Below are 19,500 nucleotides of genomic sequence, written 5' to 3' on the forward strand. Positions count from 1 at the left end.
AATCTAGGGAAAGAAACAGACATCCAATTCTGATCCAGGAAGCCCAGACGGTATCCATTCTGGAGACTTTTCCTGTGATTGGGGACAGTGGGAGAGTGAAAACACGGGAGTGAATCCTGTGTGAAACTTTTGCTGGCAGTAAGCCTGGATTAAACTTATCATTGCATGTGATGGGATGTTGTGTTTGTCTAATGAGCCTGTATATTTTCCCATGTTCCTATTGTCTTCGGGTGTAGGAGATCTGAGACAGGAGAATGGGTGAGAACGAAGATTTCAGAGCCTGACGGTGCATAGCATGAGCGAGTCATGACTGAAAACACTGCCTAGCTTCTTGGCTGCTGTCACACGTGTGAGGAGAGGGTCGAGGAAGAGGTGAGAGATGGGTAAAGGCTGTGAGAGTAGGTTAGCTGTTTGCTCCGGCATGTTTCTAAGCTCAGGTGAAAAGGTACAATGACATAGTATGCTGATTTCAATTCGTTTTAGCACCAGAAATAAAATTCTCGGAAGAAAGATGATCAGCTTGCCTATTTATTAAAAATCAAGCAAGCAGTGGTTGAAAAGATTTAACTGAAGCTTAGACTCTTTGGGGGAAACAATGCTGAACTACGGTTGGCCTCAGGACCTCGTACAGGCTCTCATTTACTGTCGCTGTGCTCAGCCCCCCAGCGTGAGTGACACCCCTCGATCCTCTGCCTTCTCCACTGGCGTGTGGCCATCACCCATTCTCAAGGTTAAGCTGTGGACGAGAGTGTTGTCATTTGGCACAAATGAACTTATCCAGGAAACAGAAACAGACTCACAGACATAGGGAACAGACTTGTGGTTACCGAGGGGGAGGGGAATAAGGGAAGGATGGATTGAGAGTTTGGGGTTAGTAGGTGCAAGCTATTATATATAGGGTGGATAAACAATAAGGTCCTACTGTATAGATTAGGGAACTATTCGATATCCTGTAATAAACCATAATGGAAAAGAATATGAAAAAGAATATATGGATGTATAACTGAATCACTTTGCTGTACACCAGAAACTAATGCAACATTGTAAATCAACTATACTTCAGTAAAACAAACAAACAAACAAAAAGTGTTGTCAGTTGGAAGCCTGGGAGGGTGAGTATCTTTCCCTTTCCATCCTAATTCTGAATCATGTTCACAGGAAATCCAACCCGTAAAACCAATGCGATTCTTATGCTTTCATTCTTTTCACCTTATGGAGCCTCAGTTTCCTCATCTGTAAAACGGAGAAACTAGATTTCAGAGTTTCCTTCCAGCTCCAATCTCCTATGGCATCTGTGACCTTTCTCTGCCGAGTAGAGAACTTAAGGTGATAATCAATGGGGTACCTCATTTTAAGCAGCAAGTGAGTTTCTGAAAAAGCATGTGTGTGGAAAATTGTATTTTAGACATGACAAAAATGGTTTCTAAAGGACATTTTTAGTGACTTGCTTTGGAAAGTTCTTTTCTCCAACTTCACCTAATTTGATGTGTTTTGATAGCTTGACTTAAAAAAAAAACACGTGGGGCTTCCCTGGTGGCGCAGTGGTTGAGAATCTGCCTGTCAATGCACGGGACACGGGTTCGAGCCCTGGTCTGGGAAGATCCCACATGCCACGGAGCAACTGGGCCCGTGAGCCACAATTACTGAGCCTGTGCGTCTGGAGCCTGTGCTCCGCAACAAGAGAGGCCGCGATAATGAGAGGCCCGCACACCGCGATGAAGAGTGGTCCCCGCTTGCCGCAACTAGAGAAAGCCCTTGCACAGAAACGAAGACCCAACACAGCCATAAATTAATTAATTTAAAAAAATTTAAAAAACAAAACAAAACAAAAGTATCTGTTGTTTTCTGTCTATAAAATATATACTTGTTTTACCATGTACTTGTTAAATGATGAAAGCATCAATAAAATCCTCTATCTCCATGATGCAGAAATGGTGTGGAAATCATCTGAAGAGAGTTAAATATACAGCTCTTGTTTCTGGGAGAGTGTCTGATACAGCAGTTGTGTTTACAGATCAACAAAGGACAAAAAACCAAATTCTTAAGTGCAATATTTTAATTGAGTACAAGGAACAGCAAATATATCAAGTGTATACTGAGTGAAATCTTATTCAGTGAAAGGGAGAAGGCACCATTTCCTTTAGTAAATTAAAGAACACAGCTTGAAGGACATTAGAAGTTATGAATTACAAGGGGAAAGGAAAATGCCTCATCAATTTGGGGAGAAGGCTTAGGCATCTGATGGTGTCTGGACAACTTGAAGATACCTGTGGGCTTAACTCATTGTGCAGAAGATCCAGGCAGAATAATGGCTCCCCAAAGATGTCCATGCCTGATTCCGGGAACCTTTGTCTATGTGACCTTCCATAGCAAAAGGGACTTTTGCAGATGTGATTAAGGCTAAGGACCTAGAAATGGGGAGGTGAGCCCAGTCTAATCTCATGAGTCCTTAAAATCAAAGACCCTTTCCTAGAGATGTGGTCATAGAAAACGGGTCACAGAGATGGGATGTTTCTGGCTTTGAAAACAGAAGAAGGGGCTGTGAGCCAAGGTGTGCTGGCAGCCTCTAGAAGCTGGAAGAGTCAACAAAACAGATTCTCCCGTAGAGCCTCCGGAAAGGAATACAAGCCCTGCTGACACCTGATTTCAGTTGATGAAGCCTGTACTGGACTTCTGACCTACAGAACTGTAAGGTAATAAATATATGCTGTTTTAAGCAACTAAATTTGTGGTAATTTGTTACAGAAGCAATAGAACACCAATGCACTTATTCAAATTCATATCCACATAAATAAAAACTCTGACATTTCGATGTCAAATGACTTTACCAAAAAAATCAAGATTTTGTCTTCCAAATCCCTTATTTTATGCTCCATGAAGGAAATATTTATGTCCTACAATGCTGAAACAAGATCAAAATACAAACTGGGTGCTTCTTTAATTTCTCTGACTGCCTGTGGCCTTTCCTTGGCTCATATAGGCTGACTGTGTTTCTCTTGCCCCTTCCTTGGTGTACAGCAAGCTCTCTTTTAGGGATGGTTGCTCTCTGCCTTTCATGACTAACCTGCCCTAAAAGCCCTTCAATTGTACCTTCCCATTTGAATTATTTTTGAGAATTGTTTCAGGATTTTTATGGAGAGTATTATATTCTAATCTTTTCCTTAAGAATTCCTCTTTTAACTTATCATGCTTATTATTTTAAAAATATTTTTCAAACAACTTCAATTTGTTGGGTCTTTTTATCTTCAGATGCTCTTGGCCTTGAATATTGAGACAAGGTGAACCTGTCTCATTTGAAAACATTTTGTGTAATTGGATGTGCAAAGAACTCATCACTGTAGGAATTCCTAGGTATAAGAGTCCTCCAGGCAAATATTTTCTACAGATTCCTTCTGGGGCTCCCACTTCAGGGAGACTGGATGACCTATCTATCTAAAGGCTTTCCCTTTAGCCTCTTTCATCCAAAGGCAGGAGTAGGGACCATCTAAGCAGCCTAGATAACCAAAGGTGAGGGATGTTCCAAAGCAATGGATTCGTGCAACCGCATGTTACCTTTCTTGGTGTAAAAAAGGAAAGAGAGTGAAATGTTTCTCCCAACCCAAGCTTGCCTTATCAGTTGAGTGCCAGGAGCATGGAAACATCTAAGGGCCTTAGAATTCCATCTCTGTAATACACCCAGGCCACTCACTTTAGTCACTGCTATTTTATTTGGTCTGAATGTTTGTGTCCCCCCCCAAATTCATATGCTGAAATCTTAATGCCCAATGTAATGGTATTAGGAGGTGGGGCCTTTGGGAGCTGATTAGGTCATGAGGGTGGAGCCCACACGAATGGGATTAGTGCCCTTATAAAAGAGATCCCACAGAGCTCCCTAGTCCCTTCTGTTATGTGAGAACACGGCAAGAAGTCTGCGACCTGGCCGGAAGCGGGCCCTCACCAGACCATGCTGCCACCCTGACCTGGGGCTTCCAGCATCCAGAACTGTGAGAAGTAAATTTCTGTTGTTTATAAGCCACCTAGTCTGTGGTATTTTGTTATAGCAGGCTGAATGGACTAAGACACCTCCTCAGACTATCTCAGTTTTTAAAAGTGTGATTATTAAGGCTACAGAGAAGCCTCATGGAAGTCCTGAAAATGCTGAACAACTGGTCCTTAGAAAGAGCAGGCCCTGGGTCAGTGTTGGGGAGCTCGCAATCGGTTTATGGACTTTCCAGTACTTCCTCACTCAGGTGCTCTCCTTTCTCTTTGTCTTACAGCAGACTGAGGCTCTCAGCATCCCCATTTCTACAAGAAGAATATGATTGCCTCTCACCCTCCCCCACCATCATGGTCCCTGGAACAATTATGTTGCTTGGGAGAATCACACTCAATAAGCACTGCCACCTGTGGCTGGGGCCTCCTAGCCCTTTTATCACCAGGCTGTGACTGGGAATAACTCCTAGAGCAGGGGCTTTGGTGAAGCAGGACATACCTGGTCCACAAATGCACACACCCCACTCCCACTGCTCCCCTTCATACCTTGTTCTACATTTTAATCTCTTGCCCATCAATTGGTATATCATTTTTTGCTTTGTTATCCCGATTTATCACCCTTTTTAGGCTACAGCTTCAGATTTTCTCTTTAGGAATTTGTTACCACAATGAAGAAGCATCCTGGCCTATGTCCTTCCTTGGACCCCATGTACCAACAAACTAGACCCATTTCTTGTCTTGTCCTTAATACCATCGGGAACTACAAGGGGCAGGAGACATTTGATTCCTTTGTTTTCTTCTAGCAATAGATCCTCCATTCTATAGGTTGTGACCCTATTTTACATCTTAAGATATCATTCTGGCTGGATTTTTCTCTCTCATTTATTTACTTTAATATTGGATGAAATATTTTTACCATATGAATCCCAGGAGGCAGGATGATTGTTGTGAAGTGTTTCTTTAATAATTCAATCATTTTCTTTAATTGTAGGTAGACCACCTGGTTCATACTTGAATTTCACTAGATATAAATTTCTTTAAAAATCTTTTTTCTTATTGCAATATAGTTGATGTACAATATTATATAAGTTACAATATAGTGATTCACAATTTTTAAAGGTTATATTTCATTTACAGTTATTATATTGTAAAATATTGGCTATGTTCCCCATGTTGTCACTAGGTTTTGAGTTCAAAATAGATTTCAAAATATGATTCCCAGGAGGCCCCTTGTTTGCCAATACGGTGGGGAAGAAGGGCATGGGAGTGAGATATTCCTGGATTCAAATTCCAGGTCTGCCACTTACCAATTGTGAGAACTTGGGCAAATTGCTGAATTTCTCTAAGCATCCGTTTCCTCATCTGTGTGAAGGAGATAGTAACTGCTCTTGCAGTGGCGTTAAGTCAGCTGGTGCATGTAACCGGCTAGCACACTGTCTGGCATGGGGTTATTTCCCTTCCTTTTTGTCCTCCCTTGTTTTCTGCACAAGTCCTTTTGCACTGAGTTCATTCAAATTTCAGTGTAGACTTTCTTACCGAGACACTTGAAATTAGATTTCTACTGCCTGCTCTTCAGCACTTTTCTTTTTAAATAGTATCCCAATCTTGTTGCCAAATAATAATATAGTTGTTTTAATATCTCGGGTAGCAGGGGTCCCAGCTTAAAAGGAAATTATTTCCTCCTTCTGATTCTAGGAGGATTTAGTGGAGCTTTACTTAATCAAACCAAAGAACCTCATAGTAAAGAATTCAATCTATGAGAGGGAGAGATGGAAGTAAAAGTCTGGTTTCAGGTTGGTGGACGAGGGCTCAAAGGGGCCGAAAGGAAGTTAAACGTGGAGCTCTATACCCAGAGCTCAGTTTCAATCAGGGCAGGCTTTTATTTATTGTGTTTTCTTGGAGGATTTTTTATTAGATGGAGGGTTTTACACCTTAGAAAAGTTTGAATACTCTATCCCTTTGGTATGTAACCTTGGAACCTGGAAACAATTTAACTCAGAAATCAAAATGAATAACATTCCTGCTGACATTATGCTACTACTCTCCTCATATGCATATAGTGTTTCATAGGACTTAAAGATTTATTTTTATCCAATCCTTGATAGGATTTTTATTTCCATTTAAATTTGTAGGTCATGGCTAGTGTTCATCAACCAATTAATATGCACACATGATCTCAAAGTTAGTCGAGTTTCTAGCCATATTTATAAACTTATGTTTTATTAACCAACATTTTCTAATTTTTTGTTAGACATTGTTGCTATGTCAAAGTGACTTTTTTTTAAATCAAAGTATAGTCGATTTACAATATTGTATTCGTTTCAGGTGTATAGCAATGTGATTCAGTTTTCCGTATATAATATTTGTATTTTTTCAGATTATTTTCCATTCTAGGTTATTACAAGGTATTGAATATAGTTCCCTGTGCTATACAGTAAATCCTTGTTGCTTATCTATTTTATGTATAGTAGTTTGTACCTGTTAATCCCAGCCCCTAATTTGCCCCTCACTCTTCCTTTTCCCCTTTGGTAACCACAAGTTTGTCTTCTATGTCTGTGAGTCTGTTTCTGTTTTGTCTATAGATTCATCTGTATTGCTTTTTAGATTCCACATATAAGTGATGTCATATAATATTTGTCTTTGTCTGACTTCACTTCATATGATATTCTCTAAGTCCACCCATGTTGCTGCAAATTGTAATATTTCATTCTTTTAAGTGACTGAGTAATATTCCATTTTATATATATATATATATAAAATGCCACATCTTTATATTATATATATATATATATATATATATATATATATATATATATATACCACATCTTTTTAAACCAATCATCTGCTGATGGGCAGTTGGCTTATTTCCATGTCTTGGCTATTGTAAATTGTGCTGCTATGAACATTGGAGTGCATTTGAACTCTTCTCAAATTAGAGTTTTCATTTCTTTCCAGATATATGCCCAGGAGTGGGATTGCTAGATCATTTGGTAGCTCTGTTTTTGGCTCAAAATGACTTTCTTGAGTCTGCAAAAGTTTGTGTTACCTCCCTTTCCCAATGTTACTTTTTATAAAGCATTCTTCTGTTGTAATATCTATTTCTCTTGGGTATGAAACCATTTCTTTACTTCTTAACAATTGCCTTGGTGAAAACATCCCACTGCTACATTTATCTATTGGAAATATAGACATTTCTCCCCTTTCTGTTACATCAAATCACTGGATACACACTCAGAAACTGGGAGGAGGAATTAGGCTGTACATCTCGTAATGAGCAGAGGTGCAACAACATCCATCAATACTGGCCTACAAAACGATTGAAACTTATCAGATATATTCACAAAGCATGATTAAGCAACAAGTTCTCATATTTCTTTTTCTTGAAAGAGTCATAGTGACCTCAGGAGGTGAGCCATGTTCTTGATATTGGCCAAAGTCACCATATGCCTTCTTTTGTACAAAGAAGTAAAATCAAAGGTTGCATGAGGTCCTGGGAAATCCTGGCTACCTCCTAGGACATACTTTAATATCGTGGCACATAGAGTTGTGTTCTTCTCACTGAGGTCTCTTCCACGCAGCAGTAGTTCCCAGCCCTTCTATTCACCAGGGGAGTTTCTAAGAAATACTGACGCTCATGCTCTACCCTGGACAGATCAGAATCTTCCTCTATAATTCTAATATGCCACCTGGGTGAGGGCCACTGACTTAAGGCTTCAATTCCACCTTCTTTCATCTTTGAAAACGACAGGTGAATACGACTTACAGGGCAGCTGGTGGGTTTTTCTACATCTAACCTACTTCCTTGCCTGAGGAATTCAAAATTTTATGCAGAGATGGTTCTAAACACTTAGTAATGAGATCTCCTGAAATATTAATTTTAACCCTCCCTAAAGAAGGTTGCTGCTAGTAACATAAATACAATTCCTAGCTTTTTTTTTTTTTTGCATCCGGTTTACTTGCTGATGATTCAGATTCACACCTTTGATCATTTACCCACACAATGGAAAACAACTGGCTAAAGGAAACTCAAGCTACGTATTCAGTTAACAGCTGATCCGCATCCTGACAGTTTCTTCAAGCTGCTCTAGAGGCTTCTGGGTTCTGTCACGGGAGGTTTTCAGCCAGAGCTGTTAATTAAGGCTCATTAGGAGAGTCAAAATAGATTGTTCTGTTTCCATCTTCAGTTTCTTGCATCTCCGTTAGTTTTACATGCGTAGCCTTAGCTGCCAGTCTCTGACTCTAACTTTGATTTATTGATACTTACCTTCTACACAGATCTGCCCATTTCACACCCTCCTACTCCCCCGATAAGTCTGCCAGGCCCCTCTGCGTGCTCACCTGGTACCCTTACTTCCCCGGCCATCCCATTCATCCTACACCCTTGCTTCCCAAACTTGCAGCCGTGTTCTGCTATTCTTGGTCCTGTTACTCACTTGCCAGCATCTTCCGTGTCTGTCTTGACCCTCATCCGTTCTGATGCTCTCCACTCTCAAGCCTGAGCTCTGTGTCTGTCCCCTCTCCTGACTTCCACCCGCCTCTGCTAGCCTCCATTCACTTGGGAGACCGAGTTATGAATTTCTACCAAATTATGTGAAAACAGGGTTAGTTTTCCTTTCCTAAAAGTGATTTAATCAAGCTCTGCTTTTGCTATTGCTGTGAAGGCCTCTGATATCTATGCCTGCCTGCCTTTTGATAAAGTAACCCATTGGCAGATAAATGGAAAATTCTCTAAAGTGTAATTAGAGTATAAGGTAAAATTACATATACTCATGGAACACTGGGGCAGCAGGGAGCAATCGACATGCAAAATACAACCTGCAATTACAAATAATAATAATTACATATAGGCGTATTTAATTTTGCATGTCTTATAAAATACAGCAAGGAAAAGAAATCTGAAGCTGAAGTCTCAGTCTGGAAGAAGTTATGTTAACCTAAATAAGTGAGAGTTTTAATAAAAAGGCCAGATCAATGAACACTTCTGCAGACCAATGATATTTTCTGCCCTTAGGAGCCTCATTTCTGTCCACTGTAGGACTATAAAAACCAGACTTGCAGATAAATTTTAGGAGCTGTGTTGTTCAGAGCTGTGTCAGACATTTTATTGGGAATTTCATGTGTAGTCTGGCTCTGAGAGAGAAAAAGCCATGCCTCTGTAGCTCAAATATTGTGTATCTGAATTCTAAAATCTATGTTTAGTTAGGTGTAATTGGAATTAATGGCTGTCAGGGAGCTTGCAGGAACAAGGACATTTGACCATTTAAATTTCTGAGCAGTGAGAATCCACATGGTAAACCATTATAAAGTATATCCTTTTTATTTACAGTGATCCAACAAAATTTGGATGTCTTTGACTCTGCAGATAACTAATAGAATTAGAAATACAGGTTAGGAAAGTTCAAGAATAATCTTCCCAAGGAGAGCTATGGCCCGACGTGATTATTAAACATTAGAGTTTAAAAGTTAAAAAAAAAAACCAAAAAACTTTTTTTTCTTACAGAAGATTTTCTTATTTAAGCAATTCTGGACTTTTTACAAGGGCCTGGAAAACAAGGCAAAAACCTGGCCTCTTATGGGTACTTGACATAATGTGAAAACAATGTGGTTTTGTTTCGTTTTCCCTGTAGGGGTAAAAAGACAATAGGGCAGTCCCAGATTCTTAAAATGGATTCTCCTCCAGGTAGTGGACAGAAACACTCCTCTTTATCCAACTCTCAATCACTCCAGAAGGGGTGGCCTGATTTTTGCTTTGCTGTGAAATTAAAGAAGGCCAGTGCAAGGTAAAATAATAGCAGTCCTATGGCTTTTTAAATTTTACTGCATCATTAAAACATCAACCCCTGAATGGGAAAAAGATAACATTTTATTCAGAGGTCTCTAATTCCTGGAATTCTTAATCAAAATTCCATGTCTTCCAGAAACGGTTTTCAATGGCTATAATTTATGCTATTAAGTTGCTCTCATAACTTACGTAAGAAAACATAAGGAAACATCTTTTTCTAAAAGCTTCCAGGAATATGGTAGACAAAACATTCAAAGGTACCAATCAGTTTCGGGTTATGGTCAAAGTATTCAGGGGATTTCCGTATTGATCTATATATAGACCAGTGGTTCTCAAAATGTACCCCCTCCCCCTACCAACAACATAAGCATCACCTGGCAGGGGTTAGCGGGCTGGGGGGAAGGGGGTTGTTCTCAGCCCCTGCTCCAGGCCCACTGAATCAGAAACTCTTCAGGTGGACCCAGAAATCTATATATATTTTTTCTTTTTTTGGCTGCCCCACAAGGCTTGTGGGATCTTAGTTCCCCGACCAGGGATAGAACCCGCGCCCTCGGCAGTGAAAGCGCGGAGTCCTGACCACTGGACCGCCAGGGAATTCCTGCAATCTAGATTTTAACAAGCCCTCCTGCTGATTCCATTGCATGCTGCAGTCTGAAAAATGGGTTGGTGTGGGTGTCAACTCATTCATTCATTCATTCATTCAACAAATCGTTAATAGACACCAAATATGTACCAGGTAGTGTTCTAAATTTCTATGAAGGAATGGATGGGAGGCAAGGAAAGTGTAAAAAGGAAAAGAGGAGATCTGTATCGCCTTTGGAGATTTGTCAAAATTAAAATACCTGGACCGCCACCTCACAACCAACGAACCACCACCTTCCACTGTAGTAGCCATGCCTCCATCCAAGGAGTAAGGACAGGCAGAATGGTGAAAGCTTTCCAAGCATCTGATGAAAGGATGAAATACGAATGGAAGATCCCTTCCCTGTGGGCTAGGGCTGCACACAGAGCAGGAGAGAAGAGTATTTCCCACTAGAGGCATCATTTGGTGACAAGTCTGTTTACTACGTGTGCAGGAAGGAACAGGAAGCAGACAGAGGCAACAGGCCTCCTAAGGAACGGGCGTATGTTTCCAGGCATCACTCAGCTCCGAATATATTTCATACCGGAGATGTTTACAAAATGCTTCCCGTCACTGAGGCACAAAGCACAGGGCTCTGGCAGAGCATGTGTGGAATTTTTAAAGAGGAGCTTAGGTTCCAGCCAAACTGGACCATCATTTTTTCCTGAACATTTCCCACCTCCTCCCATTTCCTAGGCTTTGATCCATCTCTTTTCTGCCATCTGGAATGCCTCCACCTCATTTCTACTTGTCAAAAGCCCATAAATTCATTAAGGCACAGTTTTTTAAAAATCCTGTTATAAATACTGGCCTAATCTGCCCTCCAACTTAATACAATGTCTTCTTCCTTCCATTTCCCCACTGCATTCGGTGTGTACCTTTGTTTTCTGAGCCCTGTGTGCACACAGCCTCGTGGGTAGAAATAGAAGTAGCTTCCCAGAAATGAATCTAAGGAACTCATCAGCCGCCAATCACCTATAGAAAACACATGATTTTGCCACTTCGGGTTTCCTCAATCACTAATTAAATCAGGACTTAAATTCAGTCATTGTTGGTTCACGCCCCCTATCAGGGTTGGTGTAGCCGCTTACGTGTTCTCCCTTCTTCCTTCCAGCACCCAGGAAGGAGCTCCGGCGGGGCCTGCGCGACACGGGAACCTCATGGCACAGGGCAGGCAGGTAGGTGTGCCCGGTTGGCCTTCTGTGAAGTCTCACTGTGTCTGTTCTGGAGGTACCTCTGGCTGGAGTTGCTGGCCATCTGTTCTCTTCGCACCGTCTTCTCTCTCAGCTCTGCTCCCACCAGGGCTGCTGATTCTCTGGGGCTCCTCGGTGACCCCATCGTCCCCTGGACTTGCAGCCTCTGCTGAGGGTCCCCGTTCCCCACGACACAGCATTCTCAGGCTCAAGGACCCCTAACACAGAGAGAAGGATTGTGTCGTTTATTCTCAGAGGCCTTCATGCCCCTCTGAAAGGATTCCAGAGATTTTCTGGATTGTTTTCACTTTGTGCTGGAGGAGAGGATGGGCATATATCTCAGATGCTCTCAGCTTAGACACAAGTTGTTCCCATTTCTACCCTACTGCCCAGGGTGACCACTTGGTGAGTTCTTGAAAGGAGTGATGCTCAAGCCTTCTGCATTCTGAGGTTCTCAACCTACCTGTTTCCGAATCCTCCCTCCCCACCCCGGGCTTTCAGCCCACAGGTGCCCAAGACAGAGCCGTCTCAATTCTCTGGCTCTTCCCTTTCTTGCCTACATTTCCTCCTCTAGCCTCAGGATGGCCTTTCCTCAAATCCCTGCCCTTTTCCTACCATCCCTCTACTCTGTTTGCAGTTAAAACTCTACAATCCAGTCCTCTGTGCTGCGCCAATGGGTATTTCAAAGCTTATCTTTGAGATTTCTGGAAAAATGCTTTCTCTTTCATCTCTGGCTCTTGCACTTGAAAGCCGGGGGTTTTTGTGTCTGAAAGCTGGAAATTTGAAAAAAACAAATCATAGCATGGCTGTGCCTTTTTAAATCTAGACCGATCCACCTGTCCCACAAAACGATGTGCACTTCAGCCTTAGTGTGTGGAGAGCCCCGGTGGCACGTTTGATTGGGAATGAGAAACAATTAAAAACAAATGAAAGGGGGACTTCCCTGGTGGCGCAGTGGTTAAGAATCCTCCTGCCAGTGCAGGGGACACAGGTTCGAGTCCTGGTCCGGGAAGATCCCACATGCCGCGGAGCAACTAAGCCCTTGCGCCACAACTACTTAAGCCTGTGTGCCTAGAGCCCATGCTCCGCGACAAGAGAAGCCACTGTAATGAGAAGCCCTTGCACCGCAACGAAGAGTAGCCTCCGCTTGCCTCAACTAGAGAAAGCCTGCGCGCAGCAACAAAGACCCAGAACAGACAAAAATAAATAAATTTAAAAAAAACAAAAAATATTTTTCCTGCCACCCCTCTTTTGGTTCATGACCTTCTGCCTTTATCATACTTACGTATCTTCTTGTTTTCACATCCCTCTTCCACTTTTCCACTGACTCCCACCCAGATTGTCAGTCTGAGGTAAAGATGGGGCCGAAGCCCTATTCATCTCTAGATTCTCTTCAGCCCCTAATGTGGTACCATCGATGCCACCGCCCACCCCCTGCCCCCGGAAGTGTTGGTTGCACTGTGTTAATTCTCAATATTTTATTTAAACTTCTATAAAACAGCTATTTATTACTGAAAAAAAATTTCTCCTTTGCGCCTCTCTCCTTTTTTGAGTTGCTTACTTAAAATCCTGAGTAGAAAATAAGGTTCTCTCAGGAATTTAACCTCTGATTCCCTGAAGCTTACACTACCTTTAATTATAGTAATGATAACCTAAAACCACCATCTGGATGCTGCTTAAAAAAAGGCACTGGCTCTCATTAGCTTTGCCTAATTAAGAGAGGCCTCAGATAGGATTCCCACAGCTATTAGCTACCTGCTGGAGTACCCGTGCTCGCTCGCTGGCCTGAATGTGCATTTTGAAGGCAGGTGTACAGACTCAGAGGAGGTCCGAAAGCACACTGGTGTCTGAGGGCTGCGTCTAGGCGCTCACGATGATGAGGGAGGCTAGCTGGCTCTCATTTTGGTTCTCATGTGTCCCAACAAGAACCTAAAGTCTGATCTCAAATCTGCAAGATTAGAGGAATATTAGCCATTTTTTTCTTGGAGTAGAACTCTGGAAACACAGGCTTATTCAAACTGATAAGAAAATTGTGATACCAAAAGAAACACCTATCTGTCTGTAGTTTTAAAATAGATTGAGATGCCCACCTGTCTATAGGATTTGTTGTCATTTCTTAGATCAAGATTTGCACCTTCAGTTCTCAGTTATTTCTTTTTAATTATTTACTTGTTTTTTAAATTTTTGGCTGCTTTGGGTCTTCGTTGCTGTGCGTGCGCTTTCTCTAGTTGCAGCGAGCGGGGGCTACCTTTCGTTTGGGTGCGCGGGCTTCTCATTGCTGTGGCTTCTCTTGTTGCGGAGCACGGGCTCTAGGCGTGCGGGCTTCAGTAGTTGTGGCGCACGGGCTTAGTTGCTCCGCGGCATGTGGCATCTTCCCAGACCAGGGCTCGAGCCCGTGTCCCCTGCATTGGCAGGCGGATTCCCAACCACTGCGCCACCAGGGAAGCCCCCCCTCAGTTATTTCAACAATCCAAATATGAAACTTGCACGTATCAGAGTCTTAGTTCCAGCTGACTTGAGCAGAAAGGCAGTTCATTGGAAGGATAGTGGGTCCTGGAGAGAGCTGCCTGAAGTCTGGCTCAGGCTCCATGGCTGTGAGGCCCGGTCAGCCCAGCTGGAGAGTGTTAGGGGCCGCACTTAGGTTGCAAAGTGGGCCCTGCTGGCCCAGAGCTCAGCACGCTGCCAGGGCTGCAGGAGCGGCCTCCCCTCCCTCCGTGATCCTGGCTCCCGTAGCTTGCTAGCTGGAGCAGGTGCGCCTGATTTGGTCAAATGCCAGCACCCTTGGCTTGGGAAAGTGAGAATCTGACAGGCTGAGTCTGGATCATGGGAGAGAGCTCGGCCTCTCAACAGGACTCACAAGGTGAGAGCTTTTTCAGACAAAGGGAGAGTGGGAGGGGCTTCTGATGAATGGCAGCCAAACGGGGAGAGGAGTGGTTCTGAGCGCAATTAGAAGCGTGGTGGCGGCAGGGCGTGACTGAGAGACCTTTGCATCACATAGGCTTCTGCTTACTCAGGGGAAGATGGCTATTCTGTTCTTAGAATATAGCATCGAAAACATTGTGAGATGAACAGCCCGGCGAAGTTTGGTACCTGTCTCATTAAATTCTAGCGTGATTATTTCCTCATTATTTTCCCTTTTCTCCTTGGTGTTCCAAAAAGAAAACTTTGGGTTGAAAGCTCCCACTCTTATATGTAGATATTAGCTTCTCTTGGCAATCATCTCCTTAAAAGTTTTGGCTTTGTATGTTAACTCGGCCCCTCTCTTCTCTCTCTCTCTCTCTCCCCTTCTCTCCGCTAATGGAGAGAATATATAAAGCCCAAATTGTTGAAGGGACAGCCACAGACGAAAAGAACTTTGCTTTTTTGATTTCTTGCCATAGCTTTTCTTACTTTCTACGTATTAGGCATATAACGAAGGAAATCAATAAGTCATTTAGATGAGAACTCATGCTGAGAATATGAAGAAATACTAATATGACAGGATTCTTCTAATTAGAAGAGAACAACTTTCTATCCTCTCTTAAAAAAATAAGAAACTTTCCTATACTGAGAAGACTACTGATGCTCTTACACGATGGGAAGTAAAAGTAAAATGTCTCTGACCGATTCTCCTCTCAAAAGTCGCTAACAAAACAAGAACCGTAACGACAGCAGCAAAATTATGGGTGTTCAACTTTACCTTTGAGCCAGTCAGGAAATATCTGAAACTGCAAACTGTATAATAATAATATGAAGGTAGTTGAACATTCACGCACCCACTTTGCATTTAGGTTGCCTCTAAAGGAGGGGGTGTGTGGAGTTGGGGGAGGTTACCAATGAGAAGCTGGTGGGTTAACCCTGCCAAATTCCAGGAGTTCTTAGAAATTAGGAGCATCAGGTATTGCACAGGGTGGAGGAGAATCAGGAGGCTGAAAACAAGAGGTCTGTTAACAGCAGTTTAAAGAGCAGTTAACTCCAAGCCCTGCCTTCATTCTGAGAAGTTATATGACTACCCCTCCTGTATCCTAATGACAGTTGAGAGATGCGTTTCTTGGAGAAATTTCAGAAATGGTTTTTGGAGTTGTGGGTACCAAGCACAGAGGAGGGCAGCGATTTGGTTCTGGATGGAAAGCAGTGGAAATACAAGTAACTCTGCATGTCTAACAGGAGGCCTCTAGTGCCCTTCCAACATCTAACCTGAGAGTACCAGCAGCCAGACTCCTACCCCAAGGTGGGGATAGAAGGATTCCTCTCCTAGGAAACTCAGAAACTGAGATATTTTGGTGGTATCTCCATGAAAGAGTTGTATCTCCACTTGATTGCCCTACAGTGAGGTTCACTAGTTGTCAAGGCCTGCTGTATAGCAGGGCTTTCAACCAGCATTGTAATGCCTTGTTCTTTTAAATTTATTTTATTTTTATTTATTTATTTATTTGTGGCTGTGTTGGGTCTTCGTTTCTGTGCGAGGGCTTTCTCCAGTTGTGGCAAGCGGGGGCCACTCTTCATCGCGGTGCGCGGGCTTCTCACTGTCACGGCCTCTCTTGTTGTGGAGCACAGGCTCCAGACGCGCAGGCTCAGTAGTTGTGGCTCACGGGCCTAGTTGCTCCGCGGCATGTGGGATCTTCCCGGACCGGGGCACGAACCCGTGTCCCCTGCATTGGCAGGCAGATTCCTAACCACTGCGCCACCAGCGAAGCCCCTAATCTTTATTTTTTGTATGAAGCCTATGACTGACTGATCTTAGATATGAACTGATCAATAAAGTAGCCACTAGCCATATGTGACCATTTAAATTTAAATTAATTAGAATTAAGTAAAATAAAAAAATTAAGTCTGCATTTATACTAGCCACATTTCAAGAACTCAATAGCTACATGTGGCTAGTGGCTACCATATTGGACAATGCAAATATAGAATACCATCATAGAAAGTTCTGTTGGACAGTGCTGCCTTAGACCATCTGTATTTGCCCATGGATCCTGAATCATGGAGGGGCAAAGTCTAGCTATATGTTTGTTTGCCTATTTTGGGAAGGACCTAAGGGAGCAGAGATTGGTATAGATACTCTATGACATTGGAAGCAACTGCAGAGCAGTTACTCTATATTTATAAGAAAAGTCTGCTGAGTTCCCACATCAAGTATGCTGGAAACTGGGAGGATGGAAATTTTTCTCTAGCATATGTGCTTAAATGACCGGGCTGTTTCTCATAATGATACAACAGCCAGTGAGCCAGGCTGAAACCCCATCTATAGAAAAAGAGACCCTTTTAGTATGAGCTCATCTTTTCTCTTGTTGGCCAAGGTTGGGGGCATAGAGTGAGATGGGCCCAGGTGAGATTAAAGAGGTAATCCCTTTGTTTCAATGTTTCTGAAAGATTGGACCAGTCTACATCAGTGTCAGAATCTCCTGGTGTGTATAGGTGGTAGTGCTGGTGCAGGTGGAGATGGTGTATGTACATTTGTGTATGTGTGTGTTTGTGTGCCTTGGGGGATGGAAGGTCAGAGCTGTTAATAAAGCTGATTACTGGGTCCCCCTCTGAACCTAATGAATTGGAGTTTCTGGTGATCAGGACAAGAAATCTGTGTTTTTTTAAATTGAAGTTTAGTTGACTTACAATATTGTATTAGTTTCGGGTATACAATAAAGTGATTCAGTTATATATTTTTTAGATTATTTTCCATTATAGGTTATTACAAGGTACTAAATATGGTTCCCTGTGCTATACAGTAGGTCCTTGTTGCTTATCTATTTCATGTATAGTAGTTTGTATCTGTTAACCTCATAATCCTAATTTATCCCTCCTCCCCTCCCTTTACCCTTGGGTAACCGTAAGTTTGTTTTCTGTATCTTTGAGTCTATTTCTGTTTTGTATATAGATTCATTTGTATTATTTTTTAGATCACACATATAAGTGATGTCATATAATATTTGTCTGACTTCACTTAGTATGAAATTCTCTAGGTCCATCCATGTTGCTGCAAATGGCATTATTTGTTCTTTTTTTATGGCTGAGTAGTATTCAATTGTGTGTATGTATATATATATATATATATATATATATATATATATATATATATATATATATATATATATATATATATATATACCACATCTTCTTTATCCATTCATCTGTCGATGGACACTTAGGTTGCTTCCATGTCTTGGCTACTGTAAATAGTGGCTCTGTGAACATTGGGATGCATGTATCTTTTGGAGCTAGAGTTTTCTCCAGATATATGCCCAGCAGTGGGATTGCTGGATCATACAGTAACTCTTATTCTTAGTTTTTTAAGGAACCTCCATACTATTCTCCATAGTCACTGCACCAATTTACATTCTCGTCAACAGTGTAGGAGGGTTCCCTTTTCTCCACACTCTCTCCAGCATTTGTTATTTATAGACTTTTTGATGATGGTCATTCTGACCAGTGTGAGGTTATTCCTCATTGTGGTTTTGATTTGCAAGAAATCTGTATTTTTAAACAAATTCCCCAGGCAAATCTTTATATGTCAAGGTTGACAACCTTTGCATAGTTAAGGATCTTTGCTAGGTTCTTATTGAGAAGAAGCTGAAAGTTGCTATCAGACTCAATCAAATTGTAGTAAATACTTACATTTTACTTAAGCATAAAAGCCTATCTTATATTTACCTTACATGTCTTATGTCTTTTCTATTAAAAACTATTAAAACAGTCTTCTAATAATTAACTACATCTTAAATATCAGTGGAAACTTAACTATAAAGTATGGTGTATAGACTTAAGAAAATAGACTTGGGACTTCCCTGGTGGTGCAGTTGTTAAGAATCTGCCTGCCAATGCAGGGGACACGGGTTCAAGCCCTGGTCCGGGAAGATCCCACATGCCGCAGAGCAACTAAGCCCGTGCACCACAACTACTGAGCCTGTGCTCTAGAGCCCGCAAGCCACAACTACTGAGCCCACATGACACAACTACTGAAGCCTGTGCTTGCCTAGAGCCCATGCTCCGCAACGAGAGGCCACCACAATGAGAAGCCCCTTGCACCGCAACGAAGAGTAGCCCCTGCTCACCGCAACTAGAGAAAGCCCACGTGCAGCAACAAAGACCCAATGCAGCTAAAAATAAATTTAAAACATTTTAAAGGGTTGAATTGGAGAGACCAGTATAAAATCATGATATATTTTATCTTTAAAAATATATATTTTTTCCCTATCTCTGTTACTGAAAAGGTCTAGAAACAACCACCTACCCAGTAGCACACTAAGCACCCGAATCAAAGCGAGACTTGCCCTCCCAGCAGAGGGAGACCTTGGCATTTGAGTCTCCATTTCGCCTGTGTGTGGATGGGATCTCAGAGTAGCAAGGATCTGGCTGAAGAGTCATCCAGAGGGAGCCTGCATTTCAAGGGGCATTGAATCATTCATGGCTGTGGAGTACCTTGGACAGGGGACTAACGGAAATTGCGGCCAGACTTGGGCCGTGACATGATACTGAGAGCTAAGGTGAGGCTGATTCAGCAGGAAAAATCATAGAGCTTTGTCCTAATTGGCACTCTCATGATCTGTTGTTTCTCAATCCCTGACATTAGCAACGGACAACAGAATGCCGGGGGAGGCAAGACCAGACCAACCTCCCCTTAGCAGCCTCTACAGACAGCTCATAGTCAAGTATATGGGCAGGGGGCCAGGTCTCCCTCCTTGAGTAAGGCCATGAGGTTGTCTAGCTACACTCCTTTGCCCACACACCCAAACATCATTTTGGAGCAGAGGAGGAAAGAGCGCTGAAAGACTTTATTTTCCTGACTTACATAAGCCAAGTCTGAGTTCCTTATGGACACATCACATTGCTGAATCGACATTATTGAACGGGACCGAATCATTTGTTCCCTCCCTGCAACTCAATGGATGATTCTCATGAGCAAGTTCAATTATAGAAAAAATTATAGGCCCGTATTTTTTTTTTTTTTTTTT

At 42.2% G+C, this 19,500-nt stretch overlaps 1 protein-coding gene across 1 annotated transcript in view; it reads left to right on the top strand.

Moving 5' to 3' along the window:
* UBE3D (ubiquitin protein ligase E3D) overlaps positions 1–11,505 on the top strand; it is a 317,705-nt gene extending 306,200 nt beyond the window's left edge. Inside the window, exon 11 of the transcript XR_009506230.1 lies at positions 11,491–11,505. The gene's annotated coding sequence lies outside the window, so the exon portion shown is untranslated. The remainder of the gene's footprint in view (positions 1–11,490) is intronic.
* Positions 11,506–19,500: the final 7,995 nt, after the last annotated feature.

The sequence above is a fragment of the Balaenoptera ricei genome, chromosome 12, assembly GCF_028023285.1.
Source record: "Balaenoptera ricei isolate mBalRic1 chromosome 12, mBalRic1.hap2, whole genome shotgun sequence".
NCBI lineage: Eukaryota > Metazoa > Chordata > Mammalia > Artiodactyla > Balaenopteridae > Balaenoptera > Balaenoptera ricei.